Genomic DNA, 26310 nt, shown 5'->3' with positions numbered 1-26310 from the left:
GTGACTGTGTGTGAAAGTACCATCCAGGGCATGACATGTTCATCACTGTGACTGTTGCGAGGAAGCAATCCAAGTCATGACTGTGACTGTGTGTGAGTGTAACATCCTGGGCATCACAGTGACTGTGTGTGAATGTACCATCCAGGGCATCACTGTGACTGTGTGTGAGTGTACCATCCAGGGCTTGACCTGTTCAACACTGTGACTGTGTGTGAGTGTACCAGCCAAGGAAAGACTGTGACTGTGTGTGAATGTACCATCCAGGGCATGACTGTGACTCGGTGTGAGTGTACCATCCAGGGCATGACATGTTCATCACTGTGACTGTTGCGAGGAAGCAATCCAAGGCATGACTGTGCCTGTGTGTGAGTGTAACATCCTGGGCATCACAGTGACTGTGTGTGAGTGTACCATCCAAGACATCACTGTGACTGTTGCGAGGAAGCAAACCAAGTCATGACTGAGACTGTGTGTGAGTGTAACATCCTGGGCATCACAGTGACTGTGTGTGAATGTACCATCCAGGGCATCACTGTGACTGTGTGTGAGTGTACCATCCATGGCTTGACCTGTTCAACACTGTGACTGTGTGTGAGGGTACCAGCCAAGGCAAGACTGTGACTGTGTGTGAATGTACCATCCAGGGCATGACTGTGACTCGGTGTGAGTGTACCATCCAGGGCATGACATGTTCATCACTGTGACTGTTGCGAGGAAGCAATCCAAGGCATGACTGTGCCTGTGTGTGAGTGTAACATCCTGGGCATCACAGTGACTGTGTGTGAGTGTACCATCCAAGACATCACTGTGACTGTTGCGAGGAAGAAAACCAAGTCATGACTGAGACTGTGTGTGAGTGTAACATCCTGGGCATCACAGTGACTGTGTGTGAATGTACCATCCAGGGCATCACTGTGACTGTGTGTGAGTGTACCACCCAGGGCTTCACCTGTTCAAAACTGTGACTGTGTGTGAGTGTACCAGCCAAGGCAAGACTGTGACTGTGTGTGAATGTACCATCCAGGGCATGACTGTGACTCGGTGTGAGTGTACCATCCAGGGCATGACATGTTCATCACTGTGACTGTTGTGAGGAAGCAATCCAAGGCATGACTGTGCCTGTGTGTGAGTGTAACATCCTGGGCATCACAGTGACTGTGTGTGAGTGTACCATCCAGGGCATGACTGTGACTGTGTGTGAATGTACCATCCAGGGCATCGCTGTGACTGTGTGTGAGTGTACCATCCAGGGCATCACAGTGACCGTGTGTGATTGTACCATCCAGGGCATGACTGTGACTGTGTGTGAGTGTACCATCCAGGGCATGACTGTGACTGTGTGTGATTGTACCATCCAGTGCATGACTGTGACTGTGTGTGAGTGTACCATCCAGGGCATGACTGTGACTGTGTGTGATTGTACCATCCATGGCATGACTGTGACTGTGTGTGAGTGTACCATCCAGGGCATCACAGTGACTGTGTGTGATTGTACCATCCAGGGCATGACTGTGACTGTGTGTGAGTGTACCATCCAGGGCATGACTGTGACTGTGTGTGATTGTACCATCCAGGGCATCACTGTGACTGTGTGTAAGTGTACCATCCAGGGCATGACCTGTTCATCACTGTGACTGAGTGTGAGTGAACCATCCAGGGCATCATTGTGCCTGTGTGTGAGTGTAGCATCCAGGGCATCACTGTGACTGTGTCTGATTGTTCCATCCAGGGACTGACCTGTTCGTCACTGTGACTGTTGCGAGGATGCAATCCAAGGCATGACTGTGCCTGTGTGTGAGTGTAACATCCTGGGCATCACAGCGACTGTGTGTGAGTGTACCATCCAAGACATCACTGTGACTGTTGCGAGGAAGCAAACCAAGTCATGACTGAAACTGTGTGTGAGTGTAACATCCTGGGCATCACAGTGACTGTGTGTGAATGTACCATCCAGGGCATCACTGTGACTGTGTGTGAGTGTACCATCCAGGGCTTCACCTGTTCAACACTGTGACTGTGTGTGAGTGTACCATCCAGGGCTTGACCTGTTCAACACTGTGACTGTGTGTGAGTGTACCATCCAGGGCTTGACCTGTTCAACACTGTGACTGTGTGTGAGTGTACCATCCAGGGCTTGACCTGTTCAACACTGTGACTGTGTGTGAGTGTACCAGCCAAGGCATGACTGTGACTGTTTTTGAGTGTAGCAGCCGAGGTAAGACAGTGACTGTGTGTGAGTGTACCATCCAGGGCATGATTGTGAGTGTGTGTGTGTGTACCATCCAGGGCATCACTGTGACTGTGAGTGAGTGTACCGTCCAGGGCATCACTGTGACTGTGTGTGAGTGAACCATCCGGGACATGACTCTGACTCTGTGTGAGTGTACAATCCAAGGCATCACAGTGACTGTGTGTGAATGTACCATCCATGGCAGCACAGTGACTCTGTGTGAGTGTACCATCCAGGGCATGACACTGACTGTGTGTGATTGTACAATCCAAGGCATCACTGTGACTCTGTGTGAATGTACCATCCAGGGCATCATATTGACTGCGTGTGAGTGTACCGTTCAGGGCATCACTGTGACTGTGTGTGAGTGTACCATCCAGGGCATGACTCTGTCTGTCTGTGAGTGGACAATCCAAGGCATCACTGTGACTGTGTCTGAGTGTACCATCCAAGGCATCGCAGTGACTGTGTGTGAGTGTACCATCCAGGGCATGACTGTGACTGTGTGTGAGTGTAACATCCAGGGCATGACTCTGACTGTGTGTGAGTGTACCATCCAGGGCATGACTGTGACTGTGCGTTAGTGTACCTTCCAGGACATGGCCTGTTCATCACTCTGTCTGTGTGTGAGTGTACCAGCCCAGGCAAGACTGTGACTGTGTGTGAGTGTATCATCCAAGGCATGACCTTTTCATCACTGTGACTGTGTGTGAATGTACCATCCAGGGCATCACTGTGACTGTGTGTGAATGTACCATCCAGGGCATCACTGTGACTGTGTGTGACTGTACCATCCAGGGCATCACTGTGTCTGTGTGTGAGTGTACCATCCAGGGCATGACTCTGACTGTGTGTGAGTATACAATCCAAGGCATAACTGTGACTGTGTGTGAGTGTACCATCCGAGGCATCACTGTGACTGTGTGTGAGTGTACCATCCAGGGCATCGCTGTGACTGTGTGTGAGTGTACCATCCAGGGCATGGCCTGTTCATCACTGTGACGGTGTGTGAGTGTACCATCCAAGGCATCACTGTAACTGTGTGTGACTGTACCATCTAGGGCTTGACCTGTTCATCACTGTGACTGTGTGTGGGTGTACCATCCAGGGCATGGCCTGTTTATCACTGTGACTGTGTGTGAGTGAACCATCCCGGGCATCACTGTGTCTGTGTGTGAGTGTACCATCCAGGGCATGGCCTGTTCATCACAGTGACTGTGTGTGAGTGTACAATCCAAGGCATAACTGTGACTGTGTGTGAGTGTACCACCCAGGGCATCGCTGTGACTGTGTGTGAGTGTAACATCCAGGGCATGGCCTGTTCATCACTGTGACTGTGTGTGAGTGTACCATCCAAGGCATCACTGTAACTGTGTGTGACTGTACCATCTAGGGCTTGACCTGTTCATCACTGTGAATGTGGGTGAGTGTACCATCCAAGGCATGACCTGTTCATCACTGTGAATGTGTGTGAGTGTACCATCCAAGGCATGACTGTATCTGTGTGTGAATGTACCATCCAGGGCATCACTGTGACTGTGTGTGTGTGTGTACCATCCAGGGCATCACTGTGACTGTGTGTGAGTGTACCAGCCAAGGCATGACTGTGACTGTTTTTGAGTGTACCAGCCAAGGCAAGACAGTGACTGTGTGTGAGTGTACCATCCAGGGCATGACATGTTCATCACAGTGACTGTGTGTGAGTGTACCATCCAGGGCATCACTGAGACTGTGGGTGATTGTACCATCCAAGGCATGACCTGTTCATCACTGTGAATGTGTGTGAGTGTACCATCCAAGGCATGACTGCATCTGTCTGTGAATGTACCATCCAAGGTATCACGGTGACTGTGTGTGAGTGCACCATCCAGGGCATCACTGTGACTGTGTGTGAGTGTACCTTCCAGGGCATGACCTATTCATCACAGTGACTGTGTGCGAGTGTACCAGCCAAGGCAAGACTGTGACTGTGTGTGAGTGTTCCATCCAAGGCATGACCTGTTCATTACTGTGACTGTGTGCGAGTGTACCAGCCAAGGCAAGACTGTGACTGTGTGTGAGTGTACCAGCCAAGGCATGACTGTGACTGTTTTTGAGTGTACCATCCAAGGCAAGACAGTGACAGTGTGTGAGTATACAATCCAAGTCATAACTGTGACTGTGTGTGAGTGTACCATCCAAGGCATCACCGTGACTGTATGTGAGTGTACCATCCAGGGCATGACCTGTTCATCACAGTTACTGTGTGTGAGTGTACCATCCTGGGCATGACTGTGAGTGTGTGTGTGTGTGTACCATCCAGGGCAGGACCTGTTCATCACTGTGAACGTGTGTGAGTGTACCATCCAAGGCATGACTGTGTCTACGTTTAAGTGTACAATCCAGGGCATCACTGTGACTGTTTTTGAGTGTACCAGTCAAGGCAAGACAGTGACTGTGTGTGTGTGTACCATCCAGGGCATCTCTGTGACTGTGGGTAGGTGTACCTTTCAAGGCATGACTGTGTCTATGTGTGAGTGTACAATCCAGGGCATCACTGTGACTGTGTGTGACTGTACCATCCAGGGCTTGACCTGTTCAACACTGTGACTGTGTGTGAGTTTACCAGCCAAGGCAAGACAGTGACTGTGTCTGAGTGTACCATCAAGGGCATGACCTGTTCATCACAGTGACTGTGTGTGAGTGTACCATCCTGGGCATGACTGTGAGTGTGTGTCTGTGTACCATCCAGGGCATCACTGTGACTGTGGGTGAGTGTACCATCCAAGGCATGACTGTGTCTACGTGTGAGTATACAATCCAGGGCATCACTGTGTCTGTGTGTGACTGTACCATCCTGGGCTTGACCTGTTCATCACTGTGACTGTGTGTGAGTGTACCAGCCAAGGCATCACTGTAACTGTGTGTGACTGTACCATCTAGGGCTTGACCTGTTCATCACTGTGACTGTCTGTGGGTGTACCATCCAGGGCATCACTGTGAGTGTGTGTGAGTGTACCATCCAGGGCATGGCCTGTTTATCACTGTGACTGTGTCTGAGTGTACCAGCCAAGGCATCACAGTGACTATGTTTGAGTGTACCATCCTGGGCATGACTGTGAGTGTGTGTGTGTATACCATGCAGGGCATCACTGTGAATGTGGGTGAGTGTACCATCCAAGGCATGACCTGTTCATCACTGTGAATGTGTGTGAGTGTACCATCCAAGGCATGACTGTGACTGAGTGTGAGTGTACCAGCCAAGGCATGACTGTGACTGTTTTTGAGTGTACCAGTCAAGGCAAAACAGTGACTGTGTGTGAGTATACCATCAAGGGCATGACCTGTTCATCACTGTGACTGTGGGTGATTGTACCATCCAAGGCATGAACTGTTCATCTCTGTGAATGTGTGTGAGTGTACCAGCCAAGGCATGACTGCATCTGTCTGTGAGTGTACCATCCAAGGCATGACTGTATTTGTTTGTGATTGTACCTTACAATCACTGTGACAGTGTGTGTGTGTGTGTGTACCATCCAGGGCATCACTGTGACTGTGAGTGAGTGTACCATCCAAGGCATGACTGTGTCTATGTGTGAGTGTACAATCCAGGGCATCACTGTGTCTGTGTGTGACTGTACCATCCAGGGCTTGACCTGTTCATCACTGTGATTGTGTGTGAGTGTACCAGCCAAGGAAAGACTGTGACTGTGTGTGAGTGTACCATCCAAGGCATGACCGGTACATCACTGTGACTGTGTGTGAGTGTACAATCCAAGGCATGACTGTATCTGTGGGTGAATGTACAATCCAAGGCATCACGGTGACTGTGTGTGAATGTACCATCCAGGGCATCACAGTGACTGTGTGTGAGTGTACCATCCAGGGCATGACTGTGACAGTGTGTGATTGTACCTTCCAGGGCATGAATGTGACTGTATGTGAGTGTACAATCCAAGGCATCACTCTGACTGTGTGTCAGTGTACCATCCTGGGCATGATTGTGAGTGTGATTTGTGTGTGTGTGTGTGTGTACCATCCAGGGCATCTCTGTCACTGTGGGTAGGTGTACCATCCAAGGCATGACTGTGTCTATGTGTGAGTGTACAATCCAGTGCATCACTGTGACTGTGTGTGAGGGTACCATCCAGGGCTTGACCTGTTCAACACTGTGACTGTGTGTGAGTGCACCAGCCAAGGCAAGACTGTGACTGTGTGTGAGTGTACCAGCCAAGGCATGACTGTGACTGTTTTTGAGTGTACCAGCCAACGCATGACTGTATCTGTGGGTGAATGTACCATCCAGGGCATCACTGTGACTGTGAGTGAGTGCACCATCCAAGGCATGATTGTATTTGTTTGTGATTGTACCTTACAGGGCATCACTGTGACTGTGTGTGTGTGTGTACCATCCAGGGCATCACTGTGACCGTGAGTGAGTGTACCATCCAAGGCATGACTGTGTCTATGTGTGAGTGTACAATCCAGGGCATCACGGTGTCTGTGTGTGACTGTACCATCCAAGGCATGACTGTATCTGTGGGTGAATGTACCATCCAGGGCATCACTGTGACTGTGTGTGAGTGTACCATACAGGGCTTGACCTGTTCATCACTGTGACTGTGTGTGAGTGTACCAGCCAAGGCAAGACTGTGACTGAGTGTGAGTGTACCAGCCAAGGCATGACTGTGACTGTTTTTGAGTGTACCAGTCAAGGCAAAACAGTGACTGTGTGTGAGTGTACCATCAAGGGCATGACCTGTTCATCACAGTGACTGTGTGTGAGTGTACCATCCTGGGCATGACTGTGAGTGTGTGTCTGTGTACCATCCAGGGCATCACTGTGACTGTGGGTGAGTGTACCATCCAAGGCATGACTGTGTCTACGTGTGAGTATACAATCCAGGGCATCACTGTGTCTGTGTGTGACTGTACCATCCTGGGCTTGACCTGTTCATCACTGTGACTGTGTGTGAGTGTACCAGCCAAGGCATCACTGTAACTGTGTGTGACTGTACCATCTAGGGCTTGACCTGTTCATTACTGTGACTGTGTGCGAGTGTTCCAGCCAAGGCAAGACTGTGACTGTGTGTGAGTGTACCAGCCAAGGCATGACTGTGACTGTTTTTGAGTGTACCATCCAAGGCAAGACAGTGACAGTGTGTGAGTATACAATCCAAGTCATAACTGTGACTGTGTGTGAGTGTACCATCCAAGGCATCACCGTGACTGTATGTGAGTGTACCATCCAGGGCATGACCTGTTCATCACAGTTACTGTGTGTGAGTGTACCATCCTGGGCATGACTGTGAGTGTGTGTGTGTGTGTACCATCCAGGGCAGGACCTGTTCATCACTGTGAACGTGTGTGAGTGTACCATCCAAGGCATGACTGTGTCTACGTTTAAGTGTACAATCCAGGGCATCACTGTGACTGTTTTTGAGTGTACCAGTCAAGGCAAGACAGTGACTGTGTGTGTGTGTACCATCCAGGGCATCTCTGTGACTGTGGGTAGGTGTACCTTTCAAGGCATGACTGTGTCTATGTGTGAGTGTACAATCCAGGGCATCACTGTGACTGTGTGTGACTGTACCATCCAGGGCTTGACCTGTTCAACACTGTGACTGTGTGTGAGTGCACCATCAAGGGCATGACCTGTTCATCACAGTGACTGTGTGTGAGTGTACCATCCTGGGCATGACTGTGAGTGTGTGTCTGTGTACCATCCAGGGCATGACTCTGACTGTGGGTGAGTGTACCATCCAAGGCATGACTGTGTCTATGTGTGAGTGTACAATCCAGGGCATCACTGTATCTGTGTGTGACTGTACCATCCAGTGCTTGACCTGTTCATCACTGTGACTGTGTGTGAGTGTACCAGCCAAGGCAAGACTGTGACTGTGTGTGAGTGTACCAGCCAAGGCATGACTGTGACTGTTTTCGAGTGTACCATCCAAGGCAAGACAGTGACTGTGTGTGAGTGTGCAATCCAAGTCATAACTGTGACTGTGTGTGAGTGTACCATCCAAGGCATCACCGTGACTGTGTGTGAGTGTACCATCCAGGGCATGACTGTGAGTGTGTGTGTGAGTGTACCATCCTGGGCATGACTGTGAGTGTGTGTGTGTGTGTACCATCCAGGGCATCACTGTGACTGTGTCTGAGTATACCATCCAAGGCATGACCTGTTCATCACTGTGAATGTGTGTGAGTGTACCATCCAGACATGACTGTATCTGTGTGTGAGTGTACCATCCGGAACATGACTCTGACTCTGTGTGTGTGTACCATCCAGGGCATCACTGTGACTGTGGGTGAGTGTACCATCCAAGGCATGACTGTGTCTACGTGTAAGTGTACAATCCAGGGCATCACTGTCTCTGTGTGTGACTGTACCATCCAGGGCTTCACCTGTTCATCACTGTGACTGTGTGTGAGTGTACCAGCCAAGGCAAGACTGTGACTGTGTGTGAGTGTACCATCCAGGGCATGAGTGTGACTGTGTGTGAGTGTACCATCCAGGACATTACCTGTTCATCACTGTGACTGTGTGTGAGTGTACCATCCAGGGCATGACATGTTAATCACAGTGACTGCAAGTAAGCCATCCAAGGCATGACACTGACTGTGTGTGAGTGTACCATCCATGGCATCTCTGTGACTGTGTGTGAGTGTAACATTCAGGGCTTGACTGTGACAGTGTGTGAATGTACCATCCAGGGCATGACTGTGACTGTGTGTGACTGTACCATCCAAGACATCACTGTGACTGTGTGTGAAAGTACCATCCAGGGCATGACATGTTCATCACTGTGACTGTTGCGAGGAAGCAATCCAAGTCATGACTGTGACTGTGTGTGAGTGTAACATCCTGGGCATCACAGTGACTGTGTGTGAATGTACCATCCAGGGCATCACTGTGACTGTGTGTGAGTGTACCATCCAGGGCTTGACCTGTTCAACACTGTGACTGTGTGTGAGTGTACCAGCCAAGGAAAGACTGTGACTGTGTGTGAATGTACCATCCAGGGCATGACTGTGACTCGGTGTGAGTGTACCATCCAGGGCATGACATGTTCATCACTGTGACTGTTGCGAGGAAGCAATCCAAGGCATGACTGTGCCTGTGTGTGAGTGTAACATCCTGGGCATCACAGTGACTGTGTGTGAGTGTACCATCCAAGACATCACTGTGACTGTTGCGAGGAAGCAAACCAAGTCATGACTGAGACTGTGTGTGAGTGTAACATCCTGGGCATCACAGTGACTGTGTGTGAATGTACCATCCAGGGCATCACTGTGACTGTGTGTGAGTGTACCATCCATGGCTTGACCTGTTCAACACTGTGACTGTGTGTGAGGGTACCAGCCAAGGCAAGACTGTGACTGTGTGTGAATGTACCATCCAGGGCATGACTGTGACTCGGTGTGAGTGTACCATCCAGGGCATGACATGTTCATCACTGTGACTGTTGCGAGGAAGCAATCCAAGGCATGACTGTGCCTGTGTGTGAGTGTAACATCCTGGGCATCACAGTGACTGTGTGTGAGTGTACCATCCAAGACATCACTGTGACTGTTGCGAGGAAGAAAACCAAGTCATGACTGAGACTGTGTGTGAGTGTAACATCCTGGGCATCACAGTGACTGTGTGTGAATGTACCATCCAGGGCATCACTGTGACTGTGTGTGAGTGTACCACCCAGGGCTTCACCTGTTCAAAACTGTGACTGTGTGTGAGTGTACCAGCCAAGGCAAGACTGTGACTGTGTGTGAATGTACCATCCAGGGCATGACTGTGACTCGGTGTGAGTGTACCATCCAGGGCATGACATGTTCATCACTGTGACTGTTGTGAGGAAGCAATCCAAGGCATGACTGTGCCTGTGTGTGAGTGTAACATCCTGGGCATCACAGTGACTGTGTGTGAGTGTACCATCCAGGGCATGACTGTGACTGTGTGTGAATGTACCATCCAGGGCATCGCTGTGACTGTGTGTGAGTGTACCATCCAGGGCATCACAGTGACCGTGTGTGATTGTACCATCCAGGGCATGACTGTGACTGTGTGTGAGTGTACCATCCAGGGCATGACTGTGACTGTGTGTGATTGTACCATCCAGTGCATGACTGTGACTGTGTGTGAGTGTACCATCCAGGGCATGACTGTGACTGTGTGTGATTGTACCATCCATGGCATGACTGTGACTGTGTGTGAGTGTACCATCCAGGGCATCACAGTGACTGTGTGTGATTGTACCATCCAGGGCATGACTGTGACTGTGTGTGAGTGTACCATCCAGGGCATGACCAGTTCATCACTGTGACTGTGTGTAAGTGTACCATCCAGGGCATGACCTGTTCATCACTGTGACTGAGTGTGAGTGAACCATCCAGGGCATCATTGTGCCTGTGTGTGAGTGTAGCATCCAGGGCATCACTGTGACTGTGTCTGATTGTTCCATCCAGGGACTGACCTGTTCGTCACTGTGACTGTTGCGAGGATGCAATCCAAGGCATGACTGTGCCTGTGTGTGAGTGTAACATCCTGGGCATCACAGCGACTGTGTGTGAGTGTACCATCCAAGACATCACTGTGACTGTTGCGAGGAAGCAAACCAAGTCATGACTGAAACTGTGTGTGAGTGTAACATCCTGGGCATCACAGTGACTGTGTGTGAATGTACCATCCAGGGCATCACTGTGACTGTGTGTGAGTGTACCATCCAGGGCTTCACCTGTTCAACACTGTGACTGTGTGTGAGTGTACCATCCAGGGCTTGACCTGTTCAACACTGTGACTGTGTGTGAGTGTACCATCCAGGGCTTGACCTGTTCAACACTGTGACTGTGTGTGAGTGTACCATCCAGGGCTTGACCTGTTCAACACTGTGACTGTGTGTGAGTGTACCAGCCAAGGCATGACTGTGACTGTTTTTGAGTGTAGCAGCCGAGGTAAGACAGTGACTGTGTGTGAGTGTACCATCCAGGGCATGATTGTGAGTGTGTGTGTGTGTACCATCCAGGGCATCACTGTGACTGTGAGTGAGTGTACCGTCCAGGGCATCACTGTGACTGTGTGTGAGTGAACCATCCGGGACATGACTCTGACTCTGTGTGAGTGTACAATCCAAGGCATCACAGTGACTGTGTGTGAATGTACCATCCAGGGCATCACAGTGACTGTGTGTGAGTGTACCATCCATGGCAGCACAGTGACTCTGTGTGAGTGTACCATCCAGGGCATGACACTGACTGTGTGTGATTGTACAATCCAAGGCATCACTGTGACTCTGTGTGAATGTACCATCCAGGGCATCATATTGACTGCGTGTGAGTGTACCGTTCAGGGCATCACTGTGACTGTGTGTGAGTGTACCATCCAGGGCATGACTCTGTCTGTCTGTGAGTGGACAATCCAAGGCATCACTGTGACTGTGTCTGAGTGTACCATCCAAGGCATCGCAGTGACTGTGTGTGAGTGTACCATCCAGGGCATGACTGTGACTGTGTGTGAGTGTAACATCCAGGGCATGACTCTGACTGTGTGTGAGTGTACCATCCAGGGCATGACTGTGACTGTGCGTTAGTGTACCTTCCAGGACATGGCCTGTTCATCACTCTGTCTGTGTGTGAGTGTACCAGCCCAGGCAAGACTGTGACTGTGTGTGAGTGTATCATCCAAGGCATGACCTTTTCATCACTGTGACTGTGTGTGAATGTACCATCCAGGGCATCACTGTGACTGTGTGTGAATGTACCATCCAGGGCATCACTGTGACTGTGTGTGACTGTACCATCCAGGGCATCACTGTGTCTGTGTGTGAGTGTACCATCCAGGGCATGGCCTGTTCATCACTGTGACGGTGTGTGAGTGTACCATCCAAGGCATCACTGTAACTGTGTGTGACTGTACCATCTAGGGCTTGACCTGTTCATCACTGTGACTGTGTGTGGGTGTACCATCCAGGGCATGGCCTGTTTATCACTGTGACTGTGTGTGAGTGAACCACCCCGGGCATCACTGTGTCTGTGTGTGAGTGTACCATCCAGGGCATGGCCTGTTCATCACAGTGACTGTGTGTGAGTGTACAATCCAAGGCATAACTGTGACTGTGTGTGAGTGTACCATCCAGGGCATCGCTGTGACTGTGTGTGAGTGTACCATCCAGGGCATGGCCTGTTCATCACTGTGACTGTGTGTGAGTGTACCATCCAAGGCATCACTGTAACTGTGTGTGACTGTACCATCTAGGGCTTGACCTGTTCATCACTGTGAATGTGGGTGAGTGTACCATCCAAGGCATGACCTGTTCATCACTGTGAATGTGTGTGAGTGTACCATCCAAGGCATGACTGTATCTGTGTGTGAATGTACCATCCAGGGCATCACTGTGACTGTGTGTGTGTGTGTACCATCCAGGGCATCACTGTGACTGTGTGTGAGTGTACCAGCCAAGGCATGACTGTGACTGTTTTTGAGTGTACCAGCCAAGGCAAGACAGTGACTGTGTGTGAGTGTACCATCCAGGGCATGACATGTTCATCACAGTGACTGTGTGTGAGTGTACCATCCAGGGCATCACTGAGACTGTGGGTGATTGTACCATCCAAGGCATGACCTGTTCATCACTGTGAATGTGTGTGAGTGTACCATCCAAGGCATGACTGCATCTGTCTGTGAATGTACCATCCAAGGTATCACGGTGACTGTGTGTGAGTGCACCATCCAGGGCATCACTGTGACTGTGTGTGAGTGTACCTTCCAGGGCATGACCTATTCATCACAGTGACTGTGTGCGAGTGTACCAGCCAAGGCAAGACTGTGACTGTGTGTGAGTGTTCCATCCAAGGCATGACCTGTTCATTACTGTGACTGTGTGCGAGTGTACCAGCCAAGGCAAGACTGTGACTGTGTGTGAGTGTACCAGCCAAGGCATGACTGTGACTGTTTTTGAGTGTACCATCCAAGGCAAGACAGTGACAGTGTGTGAGTATACAATCCAAGTCATAACTGTGACTGTGTGTGAGTGTACCATCCAAGGCATCACCGTGACTGTATGTGAGTGTACCATCCAGGGCATGACCTGTTCATCACAGTTACTGTGTGTGAGTGTACCATCCTGGGCATGACTGTGAGTGTGTGTGTGTGTGTACCATCCAGGGCAGGACCTGTTCATCACTGTGAACGTGTGTGAGTGTACCATCCAAGGCATGACTGTGTCTACGTTTAAGTGTACAATCCAGGGCATCACTGTGACTGTTTTTGAGTGTACCAGTCAAGGCAAGACAGTGACTGTGTGTGTGTGTACCATCCAGGGCATCTCTGTGACTGTGGGTAGGTGTACCTTTCAAGGCATGACTGTGTCTATGTGTGAGTGTACAATCCAGGGCATCACTGTGACTGTGTGTGACTGTACCATCCAGGGCTTGACCTGTTCAACACTGTGACTGTGTGTGAGTTTACCAGCCAAGGCAAGACAGTGACTGTGTCTGAGTGTACCATCAAGGGCATGACCTGTTCATCACAGTGACTGTGTGTGAGTGTACCATCCTGGGCATGACTGTGAGTGTGTGTCTGTGTACCATCCAGGGCATCACTGTGACTGTGGGTGAGTGTACCATCCAAGGCATGACTGTGTCTACGTGTGAGTATACAATCCAGGGCATCACTGTGTCTGTGTGTGACTGTACCATCCTGGGCTTGACCTGTTCATCACTGTGACTGTGTGTGAGTGTACCAGCCAAGGCATCACTGTAACTGTGTGTGACTGTACCATCTAGGGCTTGACCTGTTCATCACTGTGACTGTGTGTGGGTGTACCATCCAGGGCATCACTGTGAGTGTGTGTGAGTGTACCATCCAGGGCATGGCCTGTTTATCACTGTGACTGTGTCTGAGTGTACCAGCCAAGGCATCACAGTGACTATGTTTGAGTGTACCATCCTGGGCATGACTGTGAGTGTGTGTGTGTATACCATGCAGGGCATCACTGTGAATGTGGGTGAGTGTACCATCCAAGGCATGACCTGTTCATCACTGTGAATGTGTGTGAGTGTACCATCCAAGGCATGACTGTGACTGAGTGTGAGTGTACCAGCCAAGGCATGACTGTGACTGTTTTTGAGTGTACCAGTCAAGGCAAAACAGTGACTGTGTGCGAGTATACCATCAAGGGCATGACCTGTTCATCACTGTGACTGTGGGTGATTGTACCATCCAAGGCATGACCTGTTCATCTCTGTGAATGTGTGTGAGTGTACCAGCCAAGGCATGACTGCATCTGTCTGTGAGTGTACCATCCAAGGCATGACTGTATTTGTTTGTGCTTGTACCTTACAATCACTGTGACAGTGTGTGTGTGTGTGTGTACCATCCAGTGCATCACTGTGACTGTGAGTGAGTGTACCATCCAAGGCATGACTGTGTCTATGTGTGAGTGTACAATCCAGGGCATCACTGTGTCTGTGTGTGACTGTACCATCCAGGGCTTGACCTGTTCATCACTGTGATTGTGTGTGAGTGTACCAGCCAAGGAAAGACTGTGACTGTGTGTGAGTGTACCATCCAAGGCATGACCGGTACATCACTGTGACTGTGTGTGAGTGTACAATCCAAGGCATGACTGTATCTGTGGGTGAATGTACAATCCAAGGCATCACGGTGACTGTGTGTGAATGTACCATCCAGGGCATCACAGTGACTGTGTGTGAGTGTACCATCCAGGGCATGACTGTGACAGTGTGTGATTGTACCTTCCAGGGCATGAATGTGACTGTATGTGAGTGTACAATCCAAGGCATCACTCTGACTGTGTGTCAGTGTACCATCCTGGGCATGATTGTGAGTGTGATTTGTGTGTGTGTGTGTGTGTACCATCCAGGGCATCTCTGTCACTGTGGGTAGGTGTACCATCCAAGGCATGACTGTGTCTATGTGTGAGTGTACAATCCAGTGCATCACTGTGACTGTGTGTGAGGGTACCATCCAGGGCTTGACCTGTTCAACACTGTGACTGTGTGTGAGTGCACCAGCCAAGGCAAGACTGTGACTGTTTTTGAGTGTACCAGCCAACGCATGACTGTATCTGTGGGTGAATGTACCATCCAGGGCATCACTGTGACTGTGAGTGAGTGCACCATCCAAGGCATGATTGTATTTGTTTGTGATTGTACCTTACAGGGCATCACTGTGACTGTGTGTGTGTGTGTACCATCCAGGGCATCACTGTGACCGTGAGTGAGTGTACCATCCAAGGCATGACTGTGTCTATGTGTGAGTGTACAATCCAGGGCATCACGGTGTCTGTGTGTGACTGTACCATCCAAGGCATGACTGTATCTGTGGGTGAATGTACCATCCAGGGCATCACTGTGACTGTGTGTGAGTGTACCATACAGGGCTTGACCTGTTCATCACTGTGACTGTGTGTGAGTGTACCAGCCAAGGCAAGACTGTGACTGAGTGTGAGTGTACCAGCCAAGGCATGACTGTGACTGTTTTTGAGTGTACCAGTCAAGGCAAAACAGTGACTGTGTGTGAGTGTACCATCAAGGGCATGACCTGTTCATCACAGTAACTGTGTGTGAGTGTACCATCCTGGGCATGACTGTGAGTGTGTGTCTGTGTACCATCCAGGGCATCACTGTGACTGTGGGTAGGTGTACCATCCAAGGCATGACTGTGTCTATGTGTGAGTGTACAATCCAGGGCATCACTGTGTCTGTGTGTGACTGTACCATCCTGGGCTTGACCTGTTCATCACTGTGACTGTGTGTGAGTGTACCAGCCAAGGCATCACTGTAACTGTGTGTGACTGTACCATCTAGGGCTTGACCTGTTCATTACTGTGACTGTGTGCGAGTGTACCAGCCAAGGCAAGACTGTGACTGTGTGTGAGTGTACCAGCCAAGGCATGACTGTGACTGTTTTTGAGTGTACCATCCAAGGCAAGACAGTGACAGTGTGTGAGTATACAATCCAAGTCATAACTGTGACTGTGTGTGAGTGTACCATCCAAGGCATCACCGTGACTGTATGTGAGTGTACCATCCAGGGCATGACCTGTTCATCACAGTTACTGTGTGTGAGTGTACCATCCTGGGCATGACTGTGAGTGTGTGTGTGTGTGTACCATCCAGGGCAGGACCTGTTCATCACTGTGAACGTGTGTGAGTGTACCATCCAAGGCATGACTGTGTCTACGTTTAAGTGTACAATCCAGGGCATCACTGTGACTGTTTTTGAGTGTACCAGTCAAGGCAAGACAGTGACTGTGTGTGTGTGTACCATCCAGGGCATCTCTGTGACTGTGGGTAGGTGTACCTTTCAAGGCATGACTGTGTCTATGTGTGAGTGTACAATCCAGGGCATCACTGTGACTGTGTGTGACTGTACCATCCAGGGCTTGACCTGTTCAACACTGTGACTGTGTGTGAGTGCACCATCAAGGGCATGACCTGTTCATCACAGTGACTGTGTGTGAGTGTACCATCCTGGGCATGACTGTGAGTGTGTGTCTGTGTACCATCCAGGGCATCACTGTGACTGTGGGTGAGTGTACCATCCAAGGCATGACTGTGTCTACGTGTGAGTATACAATCCAGGGCATCACTGTGTCTGTGTGTGACTGTACCATCCTGGGCTTGACCTGTTCATCACTGTGACTGTGTGTGAGTGTACCAGCCAAGGCATCACTGTAACTGTGTGTGACTGTACCATCTAGGGCTTGACCTGTTCATCACTGTGACTGTGTGTGGGTGTACCATCCAGGGCATCACTGTGAGTGTGTGTGAGTGTACCATCCAGGGCATGGCCTGTTTATCACTGTGACTGTGTCTGAGTGTACCAGCCAAGGCATCACAGTGACTATGTTTGAGTGTACCATCCTGGGCATGACTGTGAGTGTGTGTGTGTATACCATGCAGGGCATCACTGTGAATGTGGGTGAGTGTACCATCCAAGGCATGACCTGTTCATCACTGTGAATGTGTGTGAGTGTACCATCCAAGGCATGACTGTGACTGAGTGTGAGTGTACCAGCCAAGGCATGACTGTGACTGTTTTTGAGTGTACCAGTCAAGGCAAAACAGTGACTGTGTGTGAGTATACCATCAAGGGCATGACCTGTTCATCACTGTGACTGTGGGTGATTGTACCATCCAAGGCATGACCTGTTCATCTCTGTTAATGTGTGTGAGTGTACCAGCCAAGGCATGACTGCATCTGTCTGTGAGTGTACCATCCAAGGCATGACTGTATTTGTTTGTGATTGTACCATACAATCACTGTGACAGTGTGTGTGTGTGTGTGTACCATCCAGGGCATCACTGTGACTGTGAGTGAGTGTACCATCCAAGGCATGACTGTGTCTATGTGAGAGTGTACAATCCAGGGCATCACTGTGTCTGTGTGTGACTGTACCATCCAGGGCTTGACCTGTTCATCACTGTGATTGTGTGTGAGTGTACCAGCCAAGGCAAGACTGTGACTGTGTGTGAGTGTACCATCCAAGGCATGACCGGTACATCACTGTGACTGTGTGTGAGTGTACAATCCAAGGCATGACTGTATCTGTGGGTGAATGTACAATCCAAGGCATCACGGTGACTGTGTGTGAATGTACCATCCAGGGCATCACAGTGACTGTGTGTGAGTGTACCATCCAGGGCATGACTGTGACAGTGTGTGATTGTACCTTCCAGGGCATGAATGTGACTGTATGTGAGTGTACAATCCAAGGCATCACTCTGACTGTGTGTCAGTGTACCATCCTGGGCATGATTGTGAGTGTGATTTGTGTGTGTGTGTGTGTACCATCCAGGGCATCTCTGTCACTGTGGGTAGGTGTACCATCCAAGGCATGACTGTGTCTATGTGTGAGTGTACAATCTAGTGCATCACTGTGACTGTGTGTGAGGGTACCATCCAGGGCTTGACCTGTTCAACACTGTGACTGTGTGTGAGTGCACCAGCCAAGGCAAGACTGTGACTGTGTGTGAGTGTACCAGCCAAGGCATGACTGTGACTGTTTTTGAGTGTACCAGCCAACGCATGACTGTATCTGTGGGTGAATGTACCATCCAGGGCATCACTGTGACTGTGAGTGAGTGCACCATCCAAGGCATGATTGTATTTGTTTGTGATTGTACCTTACAGGGCATCACTGTGACTGTGTGTGTGTGTGTACCATCCAGGGCATCACTGTGACCGTGAGTGAGTGTACCATCCAAGGCATGACTGTGTCTATGTGTGAGTGTACAATCCAGGGCATCACTGTGTCTGTGTGTGACTGTACCATCCAAGGCATGACTGTATCTGTGGGTGAATGTACCATCCAGGGCATCACTGTGACTGTGTGTGAGTGTACCATACAGGGCTTGACCTGTTCATCACTGTGACTGTGTGTGAGTGTACCAGCCAAGGCAAGACTGTGACTGAGTGTGAGTGTACCAGCCAAGGCATGACTGTGACTGTTTTTGAGTGTACCAGTCAAGGCAAAACAGTGACTGTGTGTGAGTATACCATCAAGGGCATGACCTGTTCATCACAGTGACTGTGAGTGAGTGTACCATCCTGGGCATGACTGTGAGTATGCGTGTGTGTGCCATCCAGGGCATCACTGTGACTGTGGGTGATTGTACCATCCAAGGCATGACCTGTTCATCACTGTGAATGTGTGTGAGTGTACCAGCCAAGGCATGACTGCATCTGTCTGTGAGTGTACCATCCAAGGCATGACCGGTACATCACTGTGACTGTGTGTGAGTGTACAATCCAACGCATGACTGTATCTGTGGGTGAATGTACCATCCAGGGCATCACTGTGACTGTGAGTGAGTGTACCATCCAAGGCATGACTATATTTGTTTGTGAATGTACCCATACAGGGCATCACTGTGACTGTGTGTGTGTGTGTACCATCCAGGGCATCACTGTGACTGTGAGTGAGTGTACCATCCAAGGCATGAATGTGTCTATGTGTGAGTGTACAATCCAGGGCATCACTGTGTCTGTGTGTCTCTGTACCATCCAAGGCATGACTGTATCTGTGGGTGAATGTACCATCCAGGGCATCACTGTGACTGTGTGTGAGTGTACCATACAGGGCTTGACCTGTTCATCACTGTGACTGTGTGTGAGTGTACCAGCCAAGGCAAGACTGTGACTGTGTGTGAGTGTACCATCCAAGGCATGACCGGTACATCACTGTGACTGTGTGTGATTGTACAATCCAAGGCATGACTGTATCTATGGGTGAATGTACCATCCAGTGCATCACTGTGACTGTGAGTGAGTGTACCATACAGGGCATCACAGTGACTGTGTGGGAGGGTACCATCCGGGACATGACTCTGACTCTGTGTGAGTGTACAATCCAAGGCATCACGGTGACTGTGTGTGAATGTACCATCCAGGGCATCACAGTGACTGTGTGTGATTGTACATTCCAAGGCATCACTGTGACTGCGTGTCAGTGTACCATCCTGGGCATGATTGTGAGTGTGTATTTGTGTGTGTGTGTGTACCATCCAGGGCATCACTGTGACTGTGGGTAGGTGTACCATCCAAGGCATGACTGTGCCTATGTGTGAGTGTACAATCCAGGGCATCACTGTGACTGTGTGTGACTGTACCATCCAGGGCTTCACCTGTTCAACACTGTGACTGTGTGTGAGTGTACCAGCCAAGGCAAGACTGTGACTGTGTGTGAGTCTACAATCCAAGTCATAACTGTGACTGTGTGTGAGTCTACATTCCAAGTCATAACTGTGACTGTGTGTGAGTATACCATCCAAGGCATCACCGTGACTGTGTGTGAGTGTACCATCCAGGGCATGACCTGTTCATCACAGTTACTGTGTGAGAGTGTACCATCCTGGGCATGACTGTGAGTGTGTGTGTGTGTGTACCATCCAGGGCATGACTGTGACTGTGTGTGAGTGTACCATCCAAGGCATCACCGTGACTATGTGTGAGTGTACCATCCAAAGCATGACCTGTTCATCACTGTGAATGTGTGTGAGTGTACCATCCAAGACATGACTGTATCTGTGTGTGAATGTACCATACAGGGCATCACTGTGACTGTGCGTGAGTGTACCATCCAGGGCATCACTGTGACTATGCGTGAGTGTACCATCCAGGGCATCACTGTGACTGTGTGTGAGTGTACCAACCAAGGCAAGACTGTGACTGTGTGTGAGTGTACCATCCAAGGCATGACCGGTACATCACTGTGACTGTGTGTGAGTGTACAATCCAAGGCATGACTGTATCTGTGGGTGAATGTACCATCCAGGGCATCACTGTGACTGTGAGTGAGTGTACCATACAGGGCATCACAGTGACTGTGTGGGAGTGTACCATCCGGGACATGACTCTTGACTCTGTGTGAGTGTACAATCCAAGGCATCACGGTGACTGTGTGTGAATGTACCATCCAGGGCATCACAGTGACTGTGTGTGAGTGTACCTTCCAGGGCATGACTGTGACAGTGTGTGATTGTAGCTTCCAGGGCATGAATGTGACTGTGTGTGAGTATACAATCCAAGGCATCACTGTGACTGTGTGTCAGTGTACCATCCTGGGCATGATTGTGAGTGTGTATTTGTGTGTGTGTGTGTGTACCAGCCAGGTCATCACTGTGACTGTGGGTAGGTGTACCATCCAAGGCATGACTGTGTCTATGTGTGATTGTACAATCCAGGGCATCACTGTGACTGTGTGTGACTGTACCATCCAGGGCTTGACCTGTTCAACACTGTGGCTGTGTGTGAGTGCACCAGCCAAGGCAAGACTGTGACTGTGTGTGAGTGTACCAGCCAAGGCATGACTGTGACTGTTTTTGAGTGTTCCAGCCAAGGCAAGACAGTGACTGTGTGTGAGTGTACCATCCAGGGCATCACTGAGACTGTGGGTGATTGTACCATCCAAGGCATGACCAGTTCATCACTGTGACTGTGTGTGAGTGTACCATCCAGGGCATGACCTGTTCATCACAGTGACTGTGTGTGAGTGTACCATCCTGGGCATGACTGTGAGTGTGTGTGTGTGTGTGCCATCCAGGGCATCACTGTGACTGTGGGTGATTGTACCATCCAAGGCATGACCTGTTCATCACTGTGAATGTTTGTGAGTGTACCAGCCAAGGCATGACTGCATCTGTCTGTGAGTGTACCATCCAAGGCATGACCGGTACATCACTGTGACTGTGTGTGAGTGTACAATCCAATGCATGACTGTATCTGTGGGTGAATGTACCATCCAGGGCATCACTGTGACTGTGAGTGAGTGTACCATCCAAGGCATGACTGTGTCTATGTGTGAGTGTACAATCCAGGGCATCACTGTGTCTGTGTGTGACTGTACCATCCAAGGCATGACTGTATCTGTGGGTGAATGTACCATCCAGGGCATCACTGTGACTGTGTGTGAGTGTACCATACAGGGCTTGACCTGTTCATCACTGTGACTGTGTGTGAGTGTACCATCCAAGGCATGACCGGTACGTCACTGTGACTGTGTGTGAGTGTACAATCCAAGGCATGACTGTATCTATGGGTGAATGTACCATCCAGTGCATCACTGTGACTGTGAGTGAGTGTACCATACAGGGCATCACAGTGACTGTGTGGGAGTGTACCATCCGGGACATGACTCTTGACTCTGTGTGAGTGTACAATCCAAGGCATCACGGTGACTGTGTGTGAATGTACCATCCAGGGCATCACAGTGACTGTGTGTGAGTGTACCATCCAGGGCATGACTGTGACAGTGTGTGATTGTACCTTCCAGGGCATGAATGTGACTGTATGTGAGTGTACATTCCAAGGCATCACTGTGACTGCGTGTCAGTGTGCCATCCTGGGCATGATTGTGAGTGTGTATTTGTGTGTGTGTGTGTGTGTACCATCCAGGGCATCACTGTGACTGTGGGTAGGTGTACCATCAAAGGCATGACTGTGTCTATGTGTGAGTGTACAATCCAGGGCATCACTGTGACTGTGTGTGACTGTACCATCCAGGGCTTCACCTGTTCAACACTGTGACTGTGTGTGAGTGTACCAGCCAAGGCAAGACTGTGACTGTGTGTGAGTGTACAATCCAAGTCATAACTGTGACTGTGTGTGTCTGTACCATCCAGGGCTTCACCTGTTCAACACTGTGACTGTGTGTGAGTGTACCAGCCAAGGCAAGACTGTGACTGTGTGTGAGTGTACAATCCAAGTCATAACTGTGACTGTGTGTGTCTGTACCATCCAGGGCTTCACCTGTTCAACACTGTGACTGTGTGTGAGTGTACCAGCCAAGGCAAGACTGTGAGTGTGTGTGTGTGTACCATCCAGGGCATCACAGTGACTGTGTGTGAATGTACCATCCAAGGCATCACCGTGACTGTGTGTGAGTGTACCATCCAAGGCATGACCTGTTCATCACTGTGAATGTGTGTGAGTGTACAATCCAAGTCATAACTGTGACTGTGTGTGACTGTACCATCCAGGGCTTCACCTGTTCAACACTGTGACTGTGTGTGAGTGTACCAGCCAAGGCAAGACTGTGAGTGTGTGTGTGTGTACCATCCAGGGCATCACAGTGACTGTGTGTGAATGTACCATCCAAGGCATCACCGTGACTGTGTGTGAGTGTACCATTCAAGGCATGACCTGTTCATCACTGTGAATGTGTGTGAGTGTACCATCCAAGACATGACTGTATCTGTGTGTGAATGTACCATACAGGGCATCACTGTGACTGTGCGTGAGTGTACCATCCAGGGCATCACTGTGACTGTGCATGAGTGTACCATCCAGGGCATCACTGTGACTGTGTGTGAGTGTACCAGCCAAGGCAAGACTGTGACTGTGTGTGAGTGTACCATCCAAGGCATGACCGGTACATCACTGTGACTGTGTGTGAGTGTACAATCCAAGGCATGACTGTATCTGTGGGTGAATGTACCATCCAGGGCATCACTGTGACTGTGAGTGAGTGTACAATACAGGGCATCACAGTGATTGTGTGTGAGTGTACCATCCGGGACATGACTCTGACTCTGTGTGAGTGTACAATCCAAGGCATCACGGTGACTGTGTGTGAATGTACCATCCAGGGCATCACACTGACTGCGTGTGAGTGTACCATCCAGGGCATGACTGTGACAGTGTGTGATTGTACCTTCCAGGGCATGAATGTGACTGTGTGTGCGTGTACAATCCAAGGCATCACTGTGACTGTGTGTCAGTGTACCATCCTGGGCATGATTGTGAGTGTGTATTTGTGTGTGTGTGTGTACCATCCAGGGCATCACTGTGACAGTGGGTAGGTGTACCATCCAAGGCATGACTGTGTCTATGTGTGAGTGTACAATCCAGGGCATCACTGTGACTGTGTGTGACTGTACCATCCAGGGCTTGACCTGTTCAACACTGTGGCTGTGTGTGAGTGCACCAGCCAAAGCAAGACTGTGACTGTGTGTGAGTGTACCAGCCAAGGCAAGACTGTGACTGTGTGTGAGTGTACCAGCCAAGGCATGACTGTGACTGTTTTTGAGTGTACCAGACAAGGCAAGACAGTGACTGTGTGTGAGTGTACCATCCAGGGCATCACTGAGACTGTTTGTGATTGTACCATCCAAGGCATGACCTGTTCATCACTGTGAATGTGTGTGAGTGTACCATCCAAGGCAGAACTGCATCTGTCTGTGAATGTACCATCCAGGGCATCACTGTGACTGTGTGTGAGTGTACCATCCAAGGCATGACTGTGTCTACATGTGAGTGTACAATCCAGGGCATCACTGTGTCTGTGTGTGACTGTACCATCCAGGGCTTGACCTGTTCATCACTGTGACTGTGTGTGAGTGTACCATCCAGGGCATCACTGTAACTGTGTGTGAGTGTACCATCCAGGGCATCACGGTGACTGTGTGTGAGTGTACCATCCCAGGCATGACTCTGACTGTGTTTGAGTGTACAATCCAAGGCATCACTGTGACTGTGTGTGAGTGTACCATCCAGGGCATTACTGTGACTGTGTGTGACCGTACCATCCAGGGCATCACTGTGACTGTGTGTGATTGTAGCTTCCAGGGCATGAATGTGACTGTGTGTGAGTATACAATCCAAGGCATCACTGTGACTGTGTGTCAGTGTACCATCCTGGGCATGATTGTGAGTGTGTATTTGTGTGTGTGTGTGTGTGTACCATCCAGGGCATCACTGTGACTGTGGGTAGGTGTACCATCCAAGGCATGACTGTGTCTATGTGTGAGTGTACAATCCAGGGCATCACTGTGACTGTGTGTGACTGTACCATCCAGGGCTTGACCTGTTCAACACTGTGGCTGTGTGTGAGTGCACCAGCCAAGGCAAGACTGTGACTGTGTGTGAGTGTACCAGCCAAGGCATGACTGTGACTGTTTTTGAGTGTACCAGCCAAGGCAAGACAGTGACTGTGTGTGAGTGTACCATCCAGGGCATCACTGAGACTGTGGGTGATTGTACCATCCAAGGCATGACCAGTTCATCACTGTGACTGTGTGTGAGTGTACCATCCAGGGCATGACCTGTTCATCACAGTGACTGTGTGTGAGTGTACCATCCTGGGCATGACTGTGAGTGTGTGTGTGTGTGTGCCATCCAGGGCATCACTGTGACTGTGGGTGATTGTACCATCCAAGGCATGACCTGTTCATCACTGTGAATGTGTGTGAGTGTACCAGCCAAGGCATGACTGCATCTGTCTGTGAGTGTACCATCCAAGGCATGACCGGTACATCACTGTGACTGTGTGTGAGTGTACAATCCAACGCATGACTGTATCTGTGGGTGAATGTACCATCCAGGGCATCACTGTGACTGTGAGTGAGTGTACCATCCAAGGCATGACTGTGTCTATGTGTGAGTGTACAATCCAGGGCATCACTGTGTCTGTGTGTGACTGTACCATCCAAGGCATGACTGTATCTGTGGGTGAATGTACCATCCAGGGCATCACTGTGACTGTGTGTGAGTGTACCATACAGGGCTTGACCTGTTCATCACTGTGACTGTGTGTGAGTGTACCATCCAAGGCATGACCGGTACATCACTGTGACTGTGTGTGAGTGTACAATCCAAGGCATGACTGTATCTATGGGTGAATGTACCATCCAGTGCATCACTGTGACTGTGAGTGAGTGTACCATACAGGGCATCACAGTGACTGTGTGGGAGTGTACCATCCGGGACACGACTCTGACTCTGTGTGAGTGTACAATCCAAGGCATCATGGTGACTGTGTGTGAATGTACCATCCAGGGCATCACAGTGACTGTGTGTGAGTGTACCATCCAGGGCATGACTGTGACAGTGTGTGATTGTACCTTCCAGGGCATGAATGTGACTGTATGTGAGTGTACATTCCAAGGCATCACTGTGACTGCGTGTCAGTGTGCCATCCTGGGCATGATTGTGAGTGTGTATTTGTGTGTGTGTGTGTACCATCCAGGCCATCACTGTGACTGTGGGTAGGTGTACCATCCAAGGCATGACTGTGTCTATGTGTGAGTGTACAATCCAGGGCATCACTGTGACTGTGTGTGACTGTACCATCCAGGGCTTGACCTGTTCAACACTGTGGCTGTGTGTGAGTGCACCAGCCAAGGCAAGACTGTGACTGTGTGTGAGTGTACCAGCCAAGGCATGACTGTGACTGTTTTTGAGTGTACCAGCCAAGGCAAGACAGTGACTGTGTGTGAGTGTACCATCCAGGGCATCACTGAGACTGTGGGTGATTGTACCATCCAAGGCATGACCAGTTCATCACTGTGACTGTGTGTGAGTGTACCATCCAGGGCATGACCTGTTCATCACAGTGACTGTGTGTGAGTGTACCATCCTGGGCATGACTGTGAGTGTGTGTGTGTGTGTGCCATCCAGGGCATCACTGTGACTGTGGGTGATTGTACCATCCAAGGCATGACCTGTTCATCACTGTGAATGTGTGTGAGTGTACCAGCCAAGGCATGACTGCATCTGTCTGTGAGTGTACCATCCAAGGCATGACCGGTACATCACTGTGACTGTGTGTGAGTGTACAATCCAACGCATGACTGTA

At 49.9% G+C, this 26310-nt stretch overlaps 1 protein-coding gene across 1 annotated transcript in view; it reads left to right on the top strand.

Moving 5' to 3' along the window:
• The window catches only part of LOC132382338 (transmembrane channel-like protein 3), a 197271-nt gene that overhangs the window by 36093 nt on the left and 134868 nt on the right, over positions 1-26310 (top strand). The window lies entirely within an intron of this gene.

Source organism: Hypanus sabinus, chromosome 28, assembly GCF_030144855.1.
Source record: "Hypanus sabinus isolate sHypSab1 chromosome 28, sHypSab1.hap1, whole genome shotgun sequence".
Lineage (NCBI taxonomy): Eukaryota > Metazoa > Chordata > Chondrichthyes > Myliobatiformes > Dasyatidae > Hypanus > Hypanus sabinus.
Note: the sequence above shows the minus strand (reverse complement) of the source record. Positions and strands in the feature narration are given on the sequence as shown.